The 18963-nt window shown below is 47.1% G+C and overlaps 1 long non-coding RNA gene across 2 annotated transcripts; it reads left to right on the top strand.

The window, feature by feature from the left end:
- Positions 1-7453: 7453 nt before the first annotated feature.
- On the top strand, positions 7454-16281 carry LOC109491676. 2 transcript variants are annotated; one of them, XR_006584775.1, is made up of 3 exons: positions 7454-7625; positions 12644-12774; positions 15911-16281. It is a non-coding gene; the product is annotated as an uncharacterized LOC109491676 (long non-coding RNA). The 2 variants fall into 2 exon arrangements; XR_002145146.3 differs by lacking the exon at positions 7454-7625 and having other exon boundaries at positions 12163-12774.
- Positions 16282-18963: the final 2682 nt, after the last annotated feature.

The following is an 18963-nucleotide window of genomic DNA, read 5'->3' as shown; positions in this document are numbered from 1 at the left end:
TGAGGACACACGAGAGGTCGGCCACCTGAAGATCAACCTCATCCAACCACACAGGGGCCCCCAACCTCAGACTTCCCCAGCCTCCAGCACTGTGAGTGACAAACTTCTGTTGTCTCAGGCCACGCTGTCTATGCTACTCTGTTATCACAGCCTGAGTGGACAAAGGCTCAGCCTTTAGAAGATCCTTATGAAATAGAAGTCCTGAGTGTCCCCGGCTCATCCTGGATATGCCTCTAGGACATGCATCTTTTCCCATCAGGCACCACCCCTTCCTTTTTGGCTGAAACCTTGGGGCACTGTAACTCCAAATCAAAGCCTCCATGGGGCACATCGGATTACTTTTTACATAAAATTATGGCAGAGGCACTGATGAGTCACAGGCTACGGGTAGGCTGGCCATCTTTGCTGAAAGCACAGCACTTGAGAATTAGTGCGTCCTAGAACCATGAGCCCTGAGGTGTCTGTCCTAATTTCCAGACTCATTTCTCACCACCCCACTTTAACGAACCTTTTGCTTCAATCGAGCAGGTCAGAGCCCCAGCCTCAGTCACCCAGCACCTTTCTATGTGGTTCCCTGCCCAGAGCACCACGTGCCTCCCTGTCACACTTTCTCATATCCTTGCCATCTGGGGAGTCGCACCCCGCAATACTCCGCTCAGACACTATCACAGTAATTAAATATTACTAGTGCAATTTCTTCTATGCAGGGACAGCCACAAGCCAAATGTGGCATTGTTACTGACTCCTCCCGCATGGAATTTAACGTCACTGCCTCGCACTGGGTACCCAGTCAGCGTCTATCCTTAGAAAGAACTCCTTGTGTCTCCTCTCTGACCAGGCTGCCAGCATCTGGAGGATGAAAATCTTCCTGAAACATTTCCAGGTCTCATTTGTTGCTGGTTACACAGCCTTGGTGGAGAGGTGTTTAACCGGCCACCCCCCACCACCGTGATTACACTGGGGGAGCGGGAGCTTGAGAAATGTGGACATCAACAGCCTCACCTCTACCAGCAAAAATAGATGCCAGTTAGGTAATTAAGCTTCACGATGCACGTGTCAATTACAGACCCGTTCCAGACCCAAACCACCGCAGACAGCGCTCAGTAGCACATCAGGAAAAGTTGTGTGCCCCAGGCGCCTGGGGGCTCAGTCAGCTAAGCATCTGACTCTTGATTTGGGCTTAGGTCAGGGAGGAGCCAAGATAGCAGAACAGCATGGAAGGTTTTTTGTGTGTGTCTCGCATCCATGAAATACAGCCAGATCAACACTAAACCGTCCTGCACACCCAGAAATCTGATTTGAGGATTAACACAACAATCTGCACAACCTGAACCACAGAACTCAGCAGGTACATGGTGTGGAGAGGTGAACTGGGGGAGAGAGAAGCTGTGGAAAGAAGAGAGAGGATGGGGGGGGGATACAGGAAAAGCACACCCCCCCCAAAGCAGCTGGAGAGACAGTGGAAAAGTGGAAAAAGCCGCAGGGACTGAACTAAAAAGGGAGAAAGGAGAAAGGAGAGGGTTTAAATTCCACGAAGACTCTATAAACAGGGGGAACACAGCATCTGCAACTCTGCAGCTCGATACCTGGAGGTGCGCTGGTAGGAAGGGCGAATCCCCGGGAGCAGAGTGGGGTTTAGGTGTCTTTGGGCCACACGCAGAGGCGGTTCCCCTGCTGGGAGGACATCTGGTAGAGGCAGTGTGGCGCCCCCCCACCCCCAACAGGCAAAGGTGCCAGCAGACCCCAGAGAACAACCACATCTGCTGGTACTGGAACAAGGTCATTGGAGGTGAAGCCTGGTGCCGGACGCGTGCTGTGATTTTCCAGAATCCCTGAAATGCTGCTGCTACACGATCGCGTGAACTTTCTCTCAGGCGGGCTGGCGCCTAGCCGCAGTCTCTGGGCATCGGCAGCAGCACGGTCCCGCGAACTTTCCTGGGTGTGGCTGGCACTGGCCATCGCTGGGTGAGACCCTCCGCAGAGGGGCAGAACGGGTCAAAGCTGCAGTCCCTCAGAAGCAGGGGGTCAGCAAACACAGCCGCAGCTGAGATAAAACTCAGGCGAGAGGTGCTGCCTGGGGCTTGGTCACAGACAGTGTAAAAGCAGGGAGCGGGTGGAAGCCAAAGACAAAGGACGGGTGTGCGATTGCTGATGGAGGGGAACAGAGTTCCGATACTAGAGACTGGGGAGCTGGGTGACGCCATTTTCACCACTCCCACGCATGCTCATACGCACCTGCAAGCGCCACAATAATCCACCCCAGTGAGCTGAGCAGCACCATCTAGTGGAGAGTGGAGCCGTTACACTGAGCCCCGCCCAACTGGGCCAACCACGCTCTTGAAGGACACAAGTCTCTTCGCCTGCTTAGTTTACGGACTATAAAGCGCTTCATAGTTTGACTTCTAGGGGAAAACAAAGTAATTTCAATCATATTTCAGTCTGTTTGCTGGTCCATCTATTCAGTATTCTTTTTTGCCCCTCTTTTTCGTTTCTTTTTCTTAAACACAGAGAAAAATTTTATTTTTATTTTCAATTTTTATTAAAAACATTTCCGTAATTTTCTTTTCTACTATACTTTTTACTTTTGTGTAAATTTTTTCAGATTCTATTTTACTTCCATCATTTCATTTTATTCCATTTCAGTGTATTCATTTTTTCAAATTTTCAAAAAATTTCCTTTTTTTTCCCTTTCTCCTTTTTTCTCTAATCTATCAAGCACCTTTCAACACCCAGACCAAATCACACCTAGGATCCAGCATCATTTATTTGATTTTTTTTGTGTGTGTTGTTTTTAATTTTTAATTTAAATTCTTTTTTAATTAGAATTGTTTTTAACCTCATTAATTCCTTTTCTCCCTTCAAAATGACAAAACAAAGGAATTTACCCAAAAGAAAGAGCAGGACGAAATGACAGCCAGGGACGTAACCAACACAGATACAAGCAAGATGTCTGAACCAAAATTTAGAATCGCGATAATAAGAATACTAGCTGGAGTCAAAAATAGATTAGAATCCCTTTCCGTGGAGATAAAAGAAGTAAAAGTTAGTCAGGATGAAATAAAAAATGTTACAACTGCGCTGCAATCTTGAATGGTGCCATGGTGGCAAGGATGGATGAGGCAGAGCAGAGAATCAGCAATACAGAGGACAAACTTATAGAGAATAATGAAGCAGAAAAAAAGAGGGAGATTAAGGCAAAAGAGCACGATTTAAGAATTAGAGAAATCAGTGACTGATTAAAAAGGGACAACATCAGAATCATAGGGGTCCCAGAAGAGGAAGAGAGAGAAATAGGGGTAGAAGGGTTATCTGAGCAAATCATAGTGGAAAACTTTCCTAACCTGGGGAAAGACACAGACATCAAAATCCAGGAAGCACAGAGGACCCCCATTAGATTCAACAAAAACCGACCATCAACAAGGCATATCAGAGTCAAATTCACAAAATACTCAGGCAAGGAGAGAATCATGAAAGCAGCAAGGGAAGAGAAGTCCCTAACCTACAAGGGAAGACAGATCAGGTTTGCAGCAGACCTATCTACAGAAACTTGGCAGGCCAGAAAGGAGTGGCGGGATATATTCAATGTGCTGAGTCAGAAAAATATGCAGCCAAGAAGTCTTTATCCAGCAAGGCTGGATTCATTCAAAAATAGAAGGAGATATTAAAACCAACAAAGACTAGACAGGACCAGAGAACACCACCAGAAACTCCAACTCCACAAGCATCATAATGGCAATAAATTCATGTCTTTCAGTACTCACTCCAAACATCAATGGACTCAATGCTCCAATCAAAAGACAGAGGGTAACAGAATGGATAAGAAAACAAGATCCATCTATATGCTGTTTACAAGACACCCACTGTAGACCTAAAGACCCCTTCAGATTGAAAGTAAGGGGATGGAGAACCATCTATCATGCTAATAATGGTCAACAAAAGAAAGCTGGAGAAGCCATACTTATATCAGACAATCTGGACTTTAAAATAAAGACCGTAACAAGAGATGAAGAAGGGCATTATATCATAATCAAGGGGTCTATCCACCAAGAAGACCTAACAATTGTAAACTTTTATGTGCCAAATGTGAAAGCGCCCAAATATATAAATCAATTAATCACAACATAAAAAAACTCATTGATAATAATGCCATAATAGTAGGGGACTTCAACACCCCACTTACAACAATGGACAGATCATCTAATCAGAAAATCAACAAGGAAGCAATGGCTTTGAAGGACACACTGGACCAGATGGACTTAACAGATACATTCAGAACATTTCATCCTAAAGCAGCAGAATATACATTCTTCTCCAGTGCACATGGAACATTCTCCAAAATAGACCACATACTGGGACTCAAATCAGCCCTCAGCAAGTACAAAAAGATTGAGATCATACTGAGCTCAGGTCATGATTTCACAGTTCCTGAGTTCCAGCCCAACATGTTCAGCATGGAGCCTACTTGGGATTATCTCTCTCTCTCCCTCTCTCTCTCCCTCTGACCCTTCCTTGCTCTTGTGCGCTTTCTCTCTCTCTAAATAAATAAATAAATAAACTTTAAAAAATGGAACACTGGTGTGCTCAAAACGTTCCTAGAAAACATCAAATGTGCATTAAGGTGAAATTATGTTACACATGCAAAAGAAGATAACATTTGAGCCTAAATACATTTAAATAAATAAATTTACACTGAACAAATACACATCTTTAGGTAAATAAATAATGAATATAAATGAATATATATTGCATACATATTGCATGCATATATATTGCATAATATATATACATAATATATACATACACACATATATACATACATGCATATATAATATATATTATATTATATATATGCAATATATATGTATGCATATATATTATGGTATGTATGGTGTATATATATATGCAATATATATGTATGCATATATACATTTATATACTTATGCATGTAAATTATATATTATATATATAATATGTTATATATTATATTTTATATATATTTATATACTATATATATTTATATATAAAATATATACATATTATATATAATATATAATATGCATTATATATATGCATTTATGTATGAATATACATGCAATTATATATATGCATATTATATATATACAATTATGCATATATATTATATGCATATATATTATATTATATATATGAATGCATATATATTATGGTATGTATGGTATATGTATGCAATATATATATGCAATATATATGTATGCATATATGTATGCAGTATATGCATACATATATGCACATACATATACATACATACATACATACATACATACATACACATGGGCCACAGCTGTGACCGCTAATCTCAGCTCAGGCCCCAGCTGCCCACAGGGCACAGTAACAGGGGCACAGTGTTCCAGGTTGCACACTGCATAACTGCAGGAGGAACCATGGTATAAAGTCGTGGCAGCCCCTCACAGCCCAGCCGACATTGAAAAACTGCCTTTCTATGCAAGGTAGCCTAAATTTGACCAATGCCCTTGAAAGAGAAAAGAAAACCAACAAAAGCTATTAGCCATGGGTAACGATTCACCCGGCAGTGGCTTTTCAATCATGCCAGTTGTACCCACCGGGGGCTTTGCTGTCCCCTCCCCCGTGTGTTTCTTTTGCCAACCCCGCTGTGGCTTCCCTCAAAGGACTCACTCTCCCTCAGTCATTGGTGTTTCGGTTTTGGCCTGGGGTCCCTTCCCAGGAACTGAGCGTTTGAAAATGCCGTCACCAGAATATATTGCCTTCCCTGACACCTTCCTGATGACATGGCTTCCCCCTTAGCCGCGTCTTCTTTCTCCCCATGGCCCCCTCTCTAATGGGGTCCAGAACACTCCTGGGAGAGGCTGGACAGCTTGGCACACAACCAGGACCAGGCATGTGAGGGCAGCTCAGGAGGAGCCAGAGGGAGGAAGAGAGGGCCGCCTCTGAGCTGCCACCTTCCAGGGGCCCCTCTGCCTGTGAGCGGTCATGGGGCCCCGGAGGCAGCCCCCGGCATGCCCCACTCAGCTCGCCCTTGGAGAGAAACCAGCTGCAAGGTGCCTAACTGGGTGGCCGTGCCCAGCCGCAGGCTTCACGCTCCCGGGGCCACCCCCGTTGCACCCCCGCTGAATGCAAGAGGCAGGCCATTTCTGCCCGACACGCGGCTGCTCTAAAGCCATCTCTGCACCAGGGCTCCCTGGCCAAGCATCTCGGTGCCAGGCCCCTTCCGACACAGCCCTCCCTCCTCCCGCTCTGCATGCATGGGAGCCCCGCTTCTGGGAGCCCCTCCCTGGCTGCTTGTGCTCTCTCTCTCTCTCGTTCATCCGCGCAGACACCCCCTCTCCTCCCCGCACCCCCCCCCCCGTAAGCCTCTTGCCTGTCTAATTGCTCAGGGCACAGCTTCCTGAGGACCCAGAACCGCCCAAGGACCAAGGACGACTGGAAGCTCTGAGGCATCAGCCGGGCCCAGCGGCCAGCAGGTGGGAGCCCCACCCCGCCTGTAACGGAGAGGCCCCTCTTCCTCTGTGTACGCATGAGGCTTCCAGAAGCCGTCCCCTCCCCCAGGCAGTGTTTGAGACCATCTTCCTTTCTGGCTGCCGTCCCTCTCCTGCTCCCGTTCTCATAAATGCGCTCTTTGTTTAGAAGCACGAACACCACCATTCAAGTTCCCGTCCGAATTGAAGCGAACGTCCACGCGCAGCTGAAAACCAACACGACGATGGAGTCAGCTGCACCGTCCTCAGCCAGTGCTCAGTGCACCTGCAGCTCGGCCGGCCCCTCCGGACCCCTCTGCAGGCCCCAGGCTTGTCCTCAGTGGGCCGAGGGGCTCCTCAGACATCACAGGAAATGCCCTTAAAACGCTAATAATCTCCTTCGTCGGTCTCTGTTACACCGTCTAGGCGAGAAGCACTTGCCAGCTGCGCTATGTGTGAACACTCGCTGGCGACGACTGTCCCACATCAGATGAGAAGCCGCACCGCTGACAAGACGCGGCGATGGTGGGAAGGTGGCCGAGGGCAGCGGGGGAGGAGGGGAAGGCAGAAATCGCTGGAGCAAACTGAGGAAGCCCAGCCGAGGCTGCCCGGCCACAGGAGCAGACGCGGGGCACGCGGCGGCCACCCACACGGGCAGGGTGATGGCGCGCAGAGAAGCATCGTCCTCAGTCGTGCAAAACGCTTAAGGCAGCTTCACCTTGCAGGAGCCCGAAGCAACCTGAACCCTTTTCGTGTATTTGTTGAATTAACAAGTAGGAATCCAGCGCCCGATCACAGGCCGTGCGCTCTTCTAGACCGTGGGGACAGCGTGACAACAAAATCCCCACCCTGCGGAAGCTGAATTTGGGCAATATGCCCATCAACAGTGGCCACAGCAGGGCTCTCGGCGAAGACAGCAAAGGGGTGCGTTTCCGTTACAGCAGGGGGCGCGCACGCGGCGCACGTCCTTCCTGTTCCTAGGCGTTCCACGAGCACGGTAATGCTGCTCATGCGCGGATGGCGCGTTGGGGGGATGGGCGGCCCATCGGGCCCCTTGGGGGGCAGCACGCGACGATTGCTCCCCGGAGGGCAAGTCAACGAGTTTGGTTTCGGTGTCCCTGCACTGGTGGGAGGCGGTGCTCAGACCCAGACGTAAGAGCGCCACGGAAACAGTGAGCACCTGATGACGGTCCCCATGGAACTAGGGCAGCAGAGGTCAAAGCTGCTGTGGAGGCTAAAGGGGAGGGGCTCGCACGGCGAGGTTTCACAGGGAGGGCCCGGGATGCAGGGGATTCCTGGGGACCTCGTCTGCCTCAGCAGGTGGGTTTCAGACTCTGAATTTGTCCACCACTGGTTTTGAGGGCCAAGCCCCCGGGCTCTGCTGGTCCAGGAGGGGAGACAGCTGCCTGCGAGCGTCCTGGTAGGGTCTGGCCTTGGCTGCATCGTAGGTCTTCAAGGCCGGGAGGCAGGACTTCCCGAGAGCTCTGGCAGCCTGGCGGAAGGCCCCGGAGAAAGGCTGCCCTGCAGAGGCGGGAGGGAGGCCCGAGGGAGGCCTCAGCCTTCACGCGCCCGGTGCCCACATCCACAACCTCGACATCAGTGTCCCCCCGCCAGGCTCCAGTTGAGGCTCGGGCATTGGCAGGCATTGGGGGTAGGATCCAAGGGGGCCGCAAGGGGCCCTGCAAACAGGCGCAGCGTGGTACGGGCATAGGGAGGAGGCAGGCACGGCCCCAAGACCCGGTCTAGGCTGGGCCAGGTGTGGATGGCCCTGCTTAGAGTTGGAGGGGGAGGGGGGTCGTGGCAGGGGTCGGCCAGTACAAGGCTGGTGGCGTAGAGGGGAGGCAGGAATTGGCGAGCAGGGCGCCACCCAGCCCCAGCACGACCCGGCGTGCCAGCTTGTCGCTGGCGGAGAGGCAGCCCGTGTGGGTGTCGCGCAGTGCGGGCGCTACTTAGCACGTGGGCCTCAGCTCCCCACGGATGTGGGCCTGCAGGCGGGAGGGTGGGCAGTGCGGGAGGCTGCCCTCTGCCGACGGTGGGCGGTAGATGTCATGAGCAGTCTCTTGGGGGTGTTTAGTGAAATTGACTCTTTCCTGCATTTCATCAAAGATATTCTTTTTTTTTTCTTTTTTTTAATTTTTTTTTTCAATGTTTATTTATTTTTGGGACAGAGAGAGACAGAGCATGAATGGGGGAGGGGCAGAGAGAGAGGGAGACACAGAATCGGAAACAGGCTCCAGGCTCCGAGCCATCAGCCCAGAGCCTGATGCGGGGCTCGAACTCACAGACCGCGAGATCGTGACCTGGCTGAAGTCGGACGCTCAACCGACTGCGCCACCCAGGCGCCCCTTCATCAAAGATATTCTTAGGTGAAACTGGCTTTCTTTTTTTCTTCCTTTCCTTCCTTCCTTCCTTTCCTCCTTTCTTCCTTTCTTTTCTTTTCTTTTCTTTTCTTTTCTTTTCTTTTCTTTTCTTTTCTTTTCTTTTTCTTTTTCTTTTCTTTCTTTCTTTCTTTTCTTTTCTTTTCTTTCCTCCCTCCCTTCTTTCTTTCTTTCTTTCTTTCTTTCTTTCTTTCTTTCTTTTCTTTCTTTCTCTCTCTCTGTCTCTCTCTCTCTCTCTCTCTCTCTTTCCTCTGAGTACACAGTAGTGAAGAAGCCAATGACTACTGTCCAGTTTAACACCATGGCCTTCATTTATGCTAAGGCACGAGCAGTTTTACCTGCTGTGATGGTTAATTTTATGCGTCAACTTGGCTCAGCTATGTTTCCCCGTTGCCTCATCAAACCCCAGTCTAGAGATTATTTACATGAGATTAACATTAAATCGGTGAACATGAAGTAAAGCCCATGACTCTCTATGATGTGGGTGGGCCTCATCCAATCAGTTGAAGGCTTACAAGAAGAGACCGAGGTCCCCTGGGGAAGAGGGAATTCTTCCTCCAGGCTGCCTTCAGACTCAAGCTACAGCATTCACTCCTCCCTGGGTCTCCAGCCTGCTGACCTGCCCTACAGATTTTGAACATGTTAGTTCCCACAATCATGTGAGCCACTGCCTTAAAATCTCTCTCTTGTGTGTGTGTATGTGTTATCTGTATGTATCCATCTAATATACATTACATACGTTCGTATTATCCCGCCAAAGAGCATTGTTTCTCTCTCTCTCTCTCACTCACTCTCTCTGTCTCTCTCTCTACACAGACACACACACACACACACACACACACACACACACACACACACACACCCTATTCTGTTTCTCTGGAGACTAATATACCTATTAATATTAATGCTTCTGCATCATCAATGCAAAGGTCAACTCAGTGAAAAAGGCAAAGAAAAAGGCATTAAGGAAATTGTTTTTGGGCACCTGGGTGGCTCAGTGGGTTAAGCATCCGACTTCGGCTCAGGTCATGATCTCGTAGTTTGTGAGTTCGAGCCCTGCGTCGGGCTCTGTGCTGACAACTCGGAGCCTGGAGCCTGCTTTGGATTCTGTGTCTCCTTCTCTCTCTGCCCCTCCCCGCTTGCGCTGTCTCTTTCTGTCTCTCAAAAAAAAAAAATAAATAAAACATTAAAAAATAAAGATAATAAAAAAAGAAAATTGTTTCGATGACGTGATCCTGGGCTGTGAAAGCACTTGGGGTTCCCAGCGGTCCATGGCCCACACCTGGAAAACTGCTGTCCTCGCTTCTCGTCCTGACTTCTCTACAATGTCAAATCTTCACCACGAGGCAAATAAATGCACTTGCTATCAAAACTGATCAGCAGGAAGGGCTCAGGGTCTGGGGGAAGAAGACAGGAGGGCCATCCTGGTGCGGCCCCTGAGTGCCTGGATTCTTAGGAGAAGCAGTTCCCAGAGCCTGGAGCTGCTCACCCACGGCCGTCTTCCTGACACCTTTTCCCCCGGGGGCCCTTGGTTCAGGCACTTTCTCCGATGGTTCTATTTGTGGACAAATTGCTAACGATTCCTGTTCCTTCTTTTCAGGTGTAACAGCCATGCATATTTGATTCCCATAAATTACGAGAATTGAGCCATCAGCGCATGGGAACAAAACAGGACGTGTTCTTCACCCCCTTTTTGTCTCCTCGAGACGCAGCAGGTGTGGGATAAAGCATGTGCCGTGCTGGGAGCAGACTGAGCAGGTACCTGCTCCCGCTGGCTGAGATCTCAGGAGAGCCTGGACCACAGCCAGGCCACCTCAGGACAAAGGAGAAAGTGGGGAAATGCCACAGTTGGTGGCAAAACCGTCTCCTCCCCCGAGGGAACTGGAGCATTCGAGTCATTAAATAAAGCAGCCTGTCTGGCAGTTGGCTTTGAGAAGCAATTCACACCACTGTAAATGGATTAGCGCCACGTAAGGCCTTCCACAGTTCGATTTCAATTATTCCGCATGGGTTTTTCACGTCCAGGAATTGTTTTTGAATGTCTCTAGAAACGCGGAAAGGAAGTAACGTTTCTTGATTTGGGGCTCTGAAGAACGTTTCCCATTCTCGTTATCTCCCGTCTTTGCCTTAACCTCCCTTTAACGCCAGCTTGACCAGCTGCCCGGCTTTGGTGTGAGGAAGGGGACACGAGTGTATGTTCATAGGCTTGTGAGGATGGAAATGCCGGGAGGACCCACGGAGGAGGGTCGGTGGCTGTCCTTGCCTGACACTCCCAGCTGGTGAATTCTGAAAAAAAAGCCTGGTGCGAGACGAGTGGAAGCCCCTGCCCCTGGACCCACAGCGCAGGTCGACGTGCACAGTGAGGGATAGTGTTGGAGCATGCTTGCACCCAACGTGATTCTTTGTGCAATTAGTGGCACAACGGGACATAGAATCTGCAGGGTAATTCCAGGGGTGGTAACGGACTCTAGGTGCAACACCACTGGGGTGCCATCTGTTTCTCTGTACGTGGCGCCTTGGTACAATTTTGTGCCCACACCATCCTTCAGCTCAGTGTCCAGGTGACCACCATTTGCTGCCTTTTCACACCAAGAGGCTTCTTCGAAAGGCGGCAGAGAGATCAGCCAGAAAAGTCAAGTCCGTCCCATGAATCGGAATGGGGTGGGGGAAGAAAGTCTCTCCCTCTAATGTGGTGTTGGGGAGTGGGAGGCGACTTTCTACTTGCCCCTGGGGAAATCATGACCTCACCAACTTCATTTGTCCGAAGTGTTAGGAGGCGACAAGAGTTGGGCCATGGAGAGGAAAAGGAAGCCAACAAGGAAAAGAGCCCCGTTCAACCACAAGGGCTGGAAGGAGGCGCAGCAGACACGGGCAAAGCTCATCCCCGTGTCAAGCCAGGGAACGGCCTCTGGATCTTACCGAGAGAGGCACGGCAGGGCTGGGGAAGGAGCGGCAGAGGAGGGGCCCGGCCAGAAAGATGCTGGAGCTGGACGCTCAACCTGCCTGCCCGCTGGTTGGTTGTTTACATCGCTGCAAGAAACATGGTCCTTGCATGGGAGGGGTGGGGGAGAACTGCTGATCTCTCTTCACTCACGCCTTTATTTATTTATTCCCCTTGCGTTCGCCATGCCAGTGCTCACCCCCAAATCTAAAACGTCCAGATTTGGGGCGCCTGGGTGGCGCAGTTGGTTAAGCGTCCGACTTCAGCCAGGTCACGATCTCGAGGTCCGTGAGTTCGAGCCCCGCGTCAGGCTCTGGGCTGATGGCTCGGAGCCTGGAGCCTGTTTCTCCGATTCTGTGTCTCCCTCTCTCTCTGCCCCTCCCCCGTTCATGCTCTGTCTCTCTCTGTCCCAAAAATAAATAAAAACGTTGAAAAAAAATTAAAAAAAAATAAAACGTCCAGATTTAAGCCAAGGTATTGGAAATGTTACTGAATGCCAGGGGCTACACAGAACCTGCAGCCTAAGTCTCGTTGGGCTCCCCAAGGAAGCGCCTGGCTCTGAGCTTCCTTTTAATAATTGAAAATCCCAGATGCTCCCTGTGGAAAGAGATTCATATATGCTGTGTGTCTGGGGGCGGGGGGGGGGGTGGTGGCGGGGAGAGGTAAGGCTCGTGAAAAAGCAATCTCTCTCCAATTCAAAGTCTGAGTTCTTCATTTAAACAGAATTTGTTTTTCTAACCAGTTGGGAAGCGTCTCTCCGAGTTGGAAGCAGAAACTAGGATGTTTGCCCCACTCCCCACTTGAACTCTGCCCTCTGAATAAAAAAAAAGTCACTCTTACTCATCTTCTAGCTTCAGACCAAAGGACAAGACGGAAGGAGCCCTCTGAGATGATGTTTTCACATTTTTAAAATTCTTTCTCCTTCTTGAATGAACGCCATACTGGACAGCAAGGAGGTGCCCACACTCACCTGTGTGGACAGGTAAGGGAGCCCTCTCTCTTTCCTGCATGTGAGACCCTGAGGAAGCATCTCCGAGATAGGGGGTGGCTCTCTTTTGTGGTTCAGGGTGAGACAAGGGCTTATATTTAGGCAGAATGGTGAGATGTGCCTGATTGATTTTGTTGTATATCCCAGGGCCCACCAGCCTTCTAAGAAGAAAACAGGTGCCGGAAAGAAAGAAGCTGAACATTTGAGGGCCAACGTGATAGTCCTGAGTGGGATTGTAATTCCCTGTGACTTTATAGCGGGTGTGAGGGAAGAGACAATGAGTGATATTCAGAGACAGAGTAACTCATTTAAAGTCAAAGACCCGTAAGATTTTGTGATATCTTATCAACATTATAATAGGATGATGATAAGATAATATAATGCAAATACTGATAATAATAGGGTATGTACATGATAAAATAATATATTTTATTTTTGTACGCCAATCACAACTGTTAGCAGGATACATTTTAAGTGTGTACTTAACCACTAACGGAGTTGGACTTGCCGTAATCATTCCCATAAACACATAATGATAAATTACCTGTTCAGGAATAAAAATGTTGCAGTTTAAGGATGCATCTTTGCCATGGAAACTGCCCAAAGTCACTTTCGTTCCCCCTTTGGTATACTGACTCTGTGTATGTATGTGTGTTTTCTGTGTGTGTGCATGTGTGTGCGTGTGTGTGTGTGTGTGTGTGTGTGTGTGTGTGTGTATTTCTCTAAACAGCAATTCTGTCCCAGGAACATACCCATACTAAAATCTTTGAGTACTTTAAAAAAAAAGGTGATTTGGGTGCTCCAGAGATATTTTAAATTTTTTGTGTTATTAAGAAGTACAAATATTCCTGAAAACTGAAAAGAATCTGCAACAAGTCTGATGGGGCAGAAGAAGGAATTCATCTAATCAACTATTGTGGTTAAGGCTAAGTTATCAGATTTACACCCTATAAAGATGATCAACTTCTAGAAAATGCATATAATTTTCCAATAATGCAAGCACATTAACATTCAGCTGAAACTCCATGAAATCTAAATTTTCCATAATGTTTTATTTGTTTTTTTTAAATGTTTTATTTATTTTTGAGAGAGAGGGAGAGAGAGACAGAGCATGAGTGGGGGAAGGGCAGAGAGAGAGGGAGACACAGAATCTGAAACAGGCTCCAGGCTCTCTGCTGTCAGCACAGAGCCCGACGCGGGGCTTGAACTCGTGAACTGTGAGATCATGACCTGAGCCGAAGTTGGATGCTTAACCGACTGAGCCACCCACGTGTCCCTAAATTTTCCACAATGTTTTAAAAGACAAAATCCTCTTTGTCTCTTCCTGGCATCACTAAACTCATAGTTCTCAACCTTGCTTGGATCTGGGGCTCATTTGAGCCTCTGATAAAATCTATGGGCCTTCTCCCCCCAGAAACCCAATTTAGACACAAATTTGGTGAGTTTGTAAACCCCCTAAAGCAGACCCATGGATAATTTAGAGAGTTAAGAACCCTAGAAACATTCTTTAAACAAATATTCATCAAACACCTACTAGGTCCCAGCACATTTCCAGGTGCCAAGTAGTCCAAAGTCTGGGATAAAATGGTCCCTGCCTTCAAGGAGAACAAAGACAGTATGTGGATAAGCAAATAAGACACAAGATCATTTCTGACCATGCGGACCATGCTGACTTTCTGACCATTACAAAAGTCACCCAGCCCAAGGTGACTCATGTGCCAGGAGCATGTTATGATATTATAATTTTCTAACTTTTATAATTAACAGAGTTTTGGTGGAAGAAAGCAGCATTTAAATACCAGGGCTTCCTCCATGCCAGCAGACTATTATTATTCTGGATTAATAGACTTTTTGAACTGAGCAGGACCCCCCACCACCACCTCTGCTCCTCCCTGGAACCCAGCCCTGTAGACTCCTTCAGAATGGAACCCAGAGAAGCCGCTCTACATGGCCACCAACGCCTAGTTGTTAGATGGGTGTCTTTACTTACGACCACCTGACATTTGACTTTTTGTAATTCCAAACGAATTATTCCTAAATTCCTGGACAAGTTGAGTCTAATCCATTCTCCTACAGATTCTCCCACAGATCTTTTATCCAGGTGAAACACTCACGGTTTCTACAGTAATTTCTGAACAAGTCAGTGTTCCTTGCGTACTGGTCTGCTAACTTAAAGCCCAGGAGAAGAACTTTGCAATAAGGAACATTCTGTGACAATCACCACCACTGGCACATGGCATTTTATTTATATTAAGCCTCACATTGCATTTGGTTAATTCAGCACCCACTGGGGCCAGGGAGCTCTTCATTAACTGAAACCACCTAGGCTTTCCTATTCAAAGTCCTCTCTATTTTATGTCTTTATTTTTCTCTGTTTTTCTCTATCTAGCTTCTTTAATTGAATGCTTAATTCATGCTTGTTAGTCTTATTTTCAATAATAGCATTTAGGGCTATAAATGTATACCCAAGTACGGCATTAGCTGCATCTCATAAGACCTATGAAGCAGAGTTCCATTGTTGTCCCAACTAGTTCATAATTTCCACTGAGATTTTTCCATTAATGAAAAACTTTTTTAAGAAAATTGTGTGTTGTTATCTGAAAATATTCAATTGTTTCATAAGGAAAACTATCCAAATGTGCATGTGCGTGTATGTGCGTGTGTGTGTGTGTGTGTGTGTGTGTGTATTTCTGTGAGCAGTGGTGCAGTCCTTTGAGGCTATACCCATACTAAAACCTTTGAGTGCTTTGAAGAAGGAGATAATTCAGGTAGTCCAGAGATCATGTGGCTTTTCTTAGGACATTCACAAAAGAGTTAAACATAGATCTTAAGTAAGCTTTTAGTTTATGAGATTGAGTAAAATCGTATGGCAGGTTAAATATAGGTCATGAATATTCAAGTATATTGAAGTAGCTTGTGAAATACAGTAAAATCAATAGGTGTGTTACATACAGAAAGGAAGGTTAGTAACCTGTAAGATATATCAAAGTTAGATAGAATAAATCCATAAAATATGACATAATAAAGTAGATGCTTTATTAGGTCATGATCAGGCCACCTCTGGGCAGGTAACTGTGTTGCCCCCAGATTTGGCCAGCCATCAGTGACACCCATGGTGATCTCTCCGCAGCCCCGATGTTCTGCCTGAGGAGCACAGATGAAAACCACAACTTCTCGACAGTCTGCCTAGTGAGCTGCGGCCAAGTCAAGCCTCCTTGCCCCTGTGTCTCTCCAAGGAAGAGATATCAGGTGCCAGTGACCCAGGGAAGCTTCCATTTGTGGAGCCCCTTCTTCAAAACTCGGCCCCGGTCCTCATAACAGCATCCTTGGGGGGAAGGTTGATGCAGCAGGGAGAGAAACAGGACCCATGAGCACCGTGTACCTAGGATTCAGGAACTTCACCTGCTCTGAAGTGTGTTAACTTACCCTTCCTCTCTCCCCTCACTTCCCTCCGTGTGACTTAGGTTGAGTTTAATAAACTGTGTGATTCAAGCATCTGAATACGGCCCATGTTCCTTTCTGTTGCATCATCCCTGGGAGGGCCCCCCTAACAGTGTACTTAGGATCAACGGTTGCATCAGGGCAATTTTCTACAAAGTAAGGTTTTGGGGGGTTTTTAATTTCCACTTTGATTTCATCCCATTGCCATCTGAATAGTATTCGTTATTTTGTATTTGTTGAAGACTTTTCTCGGTGATTTCATGCAGGACCATTGTAAATGTTCTACATGAACTTAAAAAGAATGTACAGCCTCCATTTTTTTCAGTGCAAGGATATATATTTTTTCCAATCCACTGTGTAAAATGGTATTTTTCGTACCGTTTATAACATTACAGCCTTTTATTCTGTTCTATCAATTTCTGAGAGAGTTATCTTAAATTTTCCCATTAAGATTATGCACAAGTCTGCTTCCTCTTACAGTTTCCTGGGCTAGAGACATAGATGAGTGAGTGCACTAGTCTGACAGTTTGCCTTTTTCATGTATCTTAAGCCACACATTTTCAGACATGCACAGGCTTGTGGCTGCTGCCTATTCTCAGGAAAATGTTGGTTTTATCCTTACCACATAATTCTTCATCTCTAATGACACTTTTTAAAATTTCATTTATTACTGATTGATGGATTGGTTTTTATTAAAAAAAATTTAAATCCAAGTTGGGTGTCATAGCGTAATAGTGATTTTGAGAATAGAATTTAGTGATTCATCACTTACATAGGACACCCAGTGCTCATCCCAACAGGCGCCCTCCTTAATGCCCATCCCCCATCTAGCCCCTCCCCCACCCACCTCCCCTCCAGCAGCCCTCAGGTTGTTCTCTGTATTGAAGAATCTCTTATGGTTTGTCTCCCTCTCTGTTTTTACCTTATTTTTCCTTCCCTTCCTCCTATCTAAGGACACTTTTTGCCTTAAAGTTTATTTTGGTGAAATGACAGCACCTGCATTGGCTTCCTTTAGGTTAGTACTGACTGCACATCTTTTACTGCTCTGCGCGTTTAGTCTTTCTCCCGCGTTCTATTTACGTACGCCTTTTTCAACGTCATCAACTTGAATTTTAAAAAATCCATTCCCTTATTTGTCGTCTTTTAGTGAGGACACATAATCCTGCTTTATAATAAGTTAAGCCATATGCAGTTACTAATATTTAGATATTCTTACTTAAAATAGGGCCATCTTGCGGGGCACCTGGGTGGCTGAGTCAGTTAAGCATTCGAGTCTTGATTTCGACTCTTGATTTTGGCTCAGGTCATGATCTCGCAGTTCGTAGGTTCGAGCCCCATATCCGGCTCTGTGTTGACAGTGTGGAGCCTGCTTGGGATTCTCTCTCCCTCTCTCTCTCTGTGCCTCCCCCACTCACATTCTCTCTCTCTCTCTTTCTCTCTTTAAAAAAAATAAACTTAAAAAAATGGTGATCTCATAACATTCAACCTAATATTTATTGCGATCTCTTTCTGCCATCCTATGCTCTGTTTATCCTGCTTTTTTCCTTTGATTATTTTTTCCCTTTCTTGCCTTTTGTTGCATTGATTTCTTTAAGTTTTCCTCACGAGCACTTAAAAAAATTTTTTTAATGTTTATTTTTGAGAGAGAGAGAGAGAGAGAGAGAGAGAGAGAGCGCACAAGCAGGGGAGGAGCAGAGAGAAAGGGAGACACAGAATCTGAAGCAGGCTCCAGGCTCCGAGCTGTCAGCACAGAGCCCGACGCGGGGCTCGAACTCACAAACCGTGAGATCATGTCCTGAGCCAAAGTCGGAGGCTCAACCGACTGAGCCACCCAGGCGCCCCTTGTTTTCCTCACCAGCACTTAATCCCCATCTGTTAGGAAGTCAGAAATTGCTTTCTGTTTTGTGGTTGTTGCTCTAAAATTGGTAACACCTTAGCTTTCCTGTAATTCTAACAAAGTATAGAATTTCAGTCTCTCCCACTTCAGTAGCTCTATCTATCCCACCCCTTCTTGCGAAGAAGGTTATTTTCTCTTACTGTTATTGCCTAGCTTGAAATCCACATCGATCAACATTAAAAATTGGTGGGCCCACCTGGGTGGCTTAGTCAATTAAGTGTCCAACTCTCGGTTTCGTCTCAGGTCATGATTTCACAGTTTGTAAGTTGGAGCCCTGCATCGGGCTCTGTGCTGAGAGTGTGGAGCCTGCTGGGGATTCTCTCTCCCTCTCTCTCTGCCTCTCCCCCACCCAAAATAAACAAATAAACTAAAAACATGGCTGTTTTCACAGCTCAGCGTGAATCCGTTGTAGGCATGCCTTCTCGCACCTTCTGTGCACACTTGCAGCCCAGGCTTTCCCCATTCACTTTTGTTTTGCCAAACGTATTTTGTCGTTGTCCCTTCGGCCAGGATCCGCATGAGGGGCAACACCTTCACTCTGGAAGGGAGGCTGAGGAATGCAGTCTTTGTTCAGGACACACTGGGCCCACCTGATACCTGCGGAAGAGGAGGAAGAGCCTGGGAGGTGGCCGACAAAGTTGTCACGGCCCTGCTGTGTCGATTCGGTGAATGGAAGGATAATAATCTTCATTCCGGAGAGAGAAACCAACACCTTGAAGATTGCTTCCCTACTCATCTGAACGAGTAAAGAATAAAGCCTACAAGAGCCGTGCGTTTCCCTGGGAACCCCAAAGATTCAGGTACGCGCATCACGGAATGAGCTGTTTGGGCAGCAGAGGAACATC

This window comes from Felis catus, chromosome C2 (genome assembly GCF_018350175.1).
Source record: "Felis catus isolate Fca126 chromosome C2, F.catus_Fca126_mat1.0, whole genome shotgun sequence".
NCBI classification, from domain to species: Eukaryota; Metazoa; Chordata; class Mammalia; order Carnivora; family Felidae; genus Felis; species Felis catus.
This window is presented reverse-complemented; position numbering and strand designations above follow the sequence as displayed.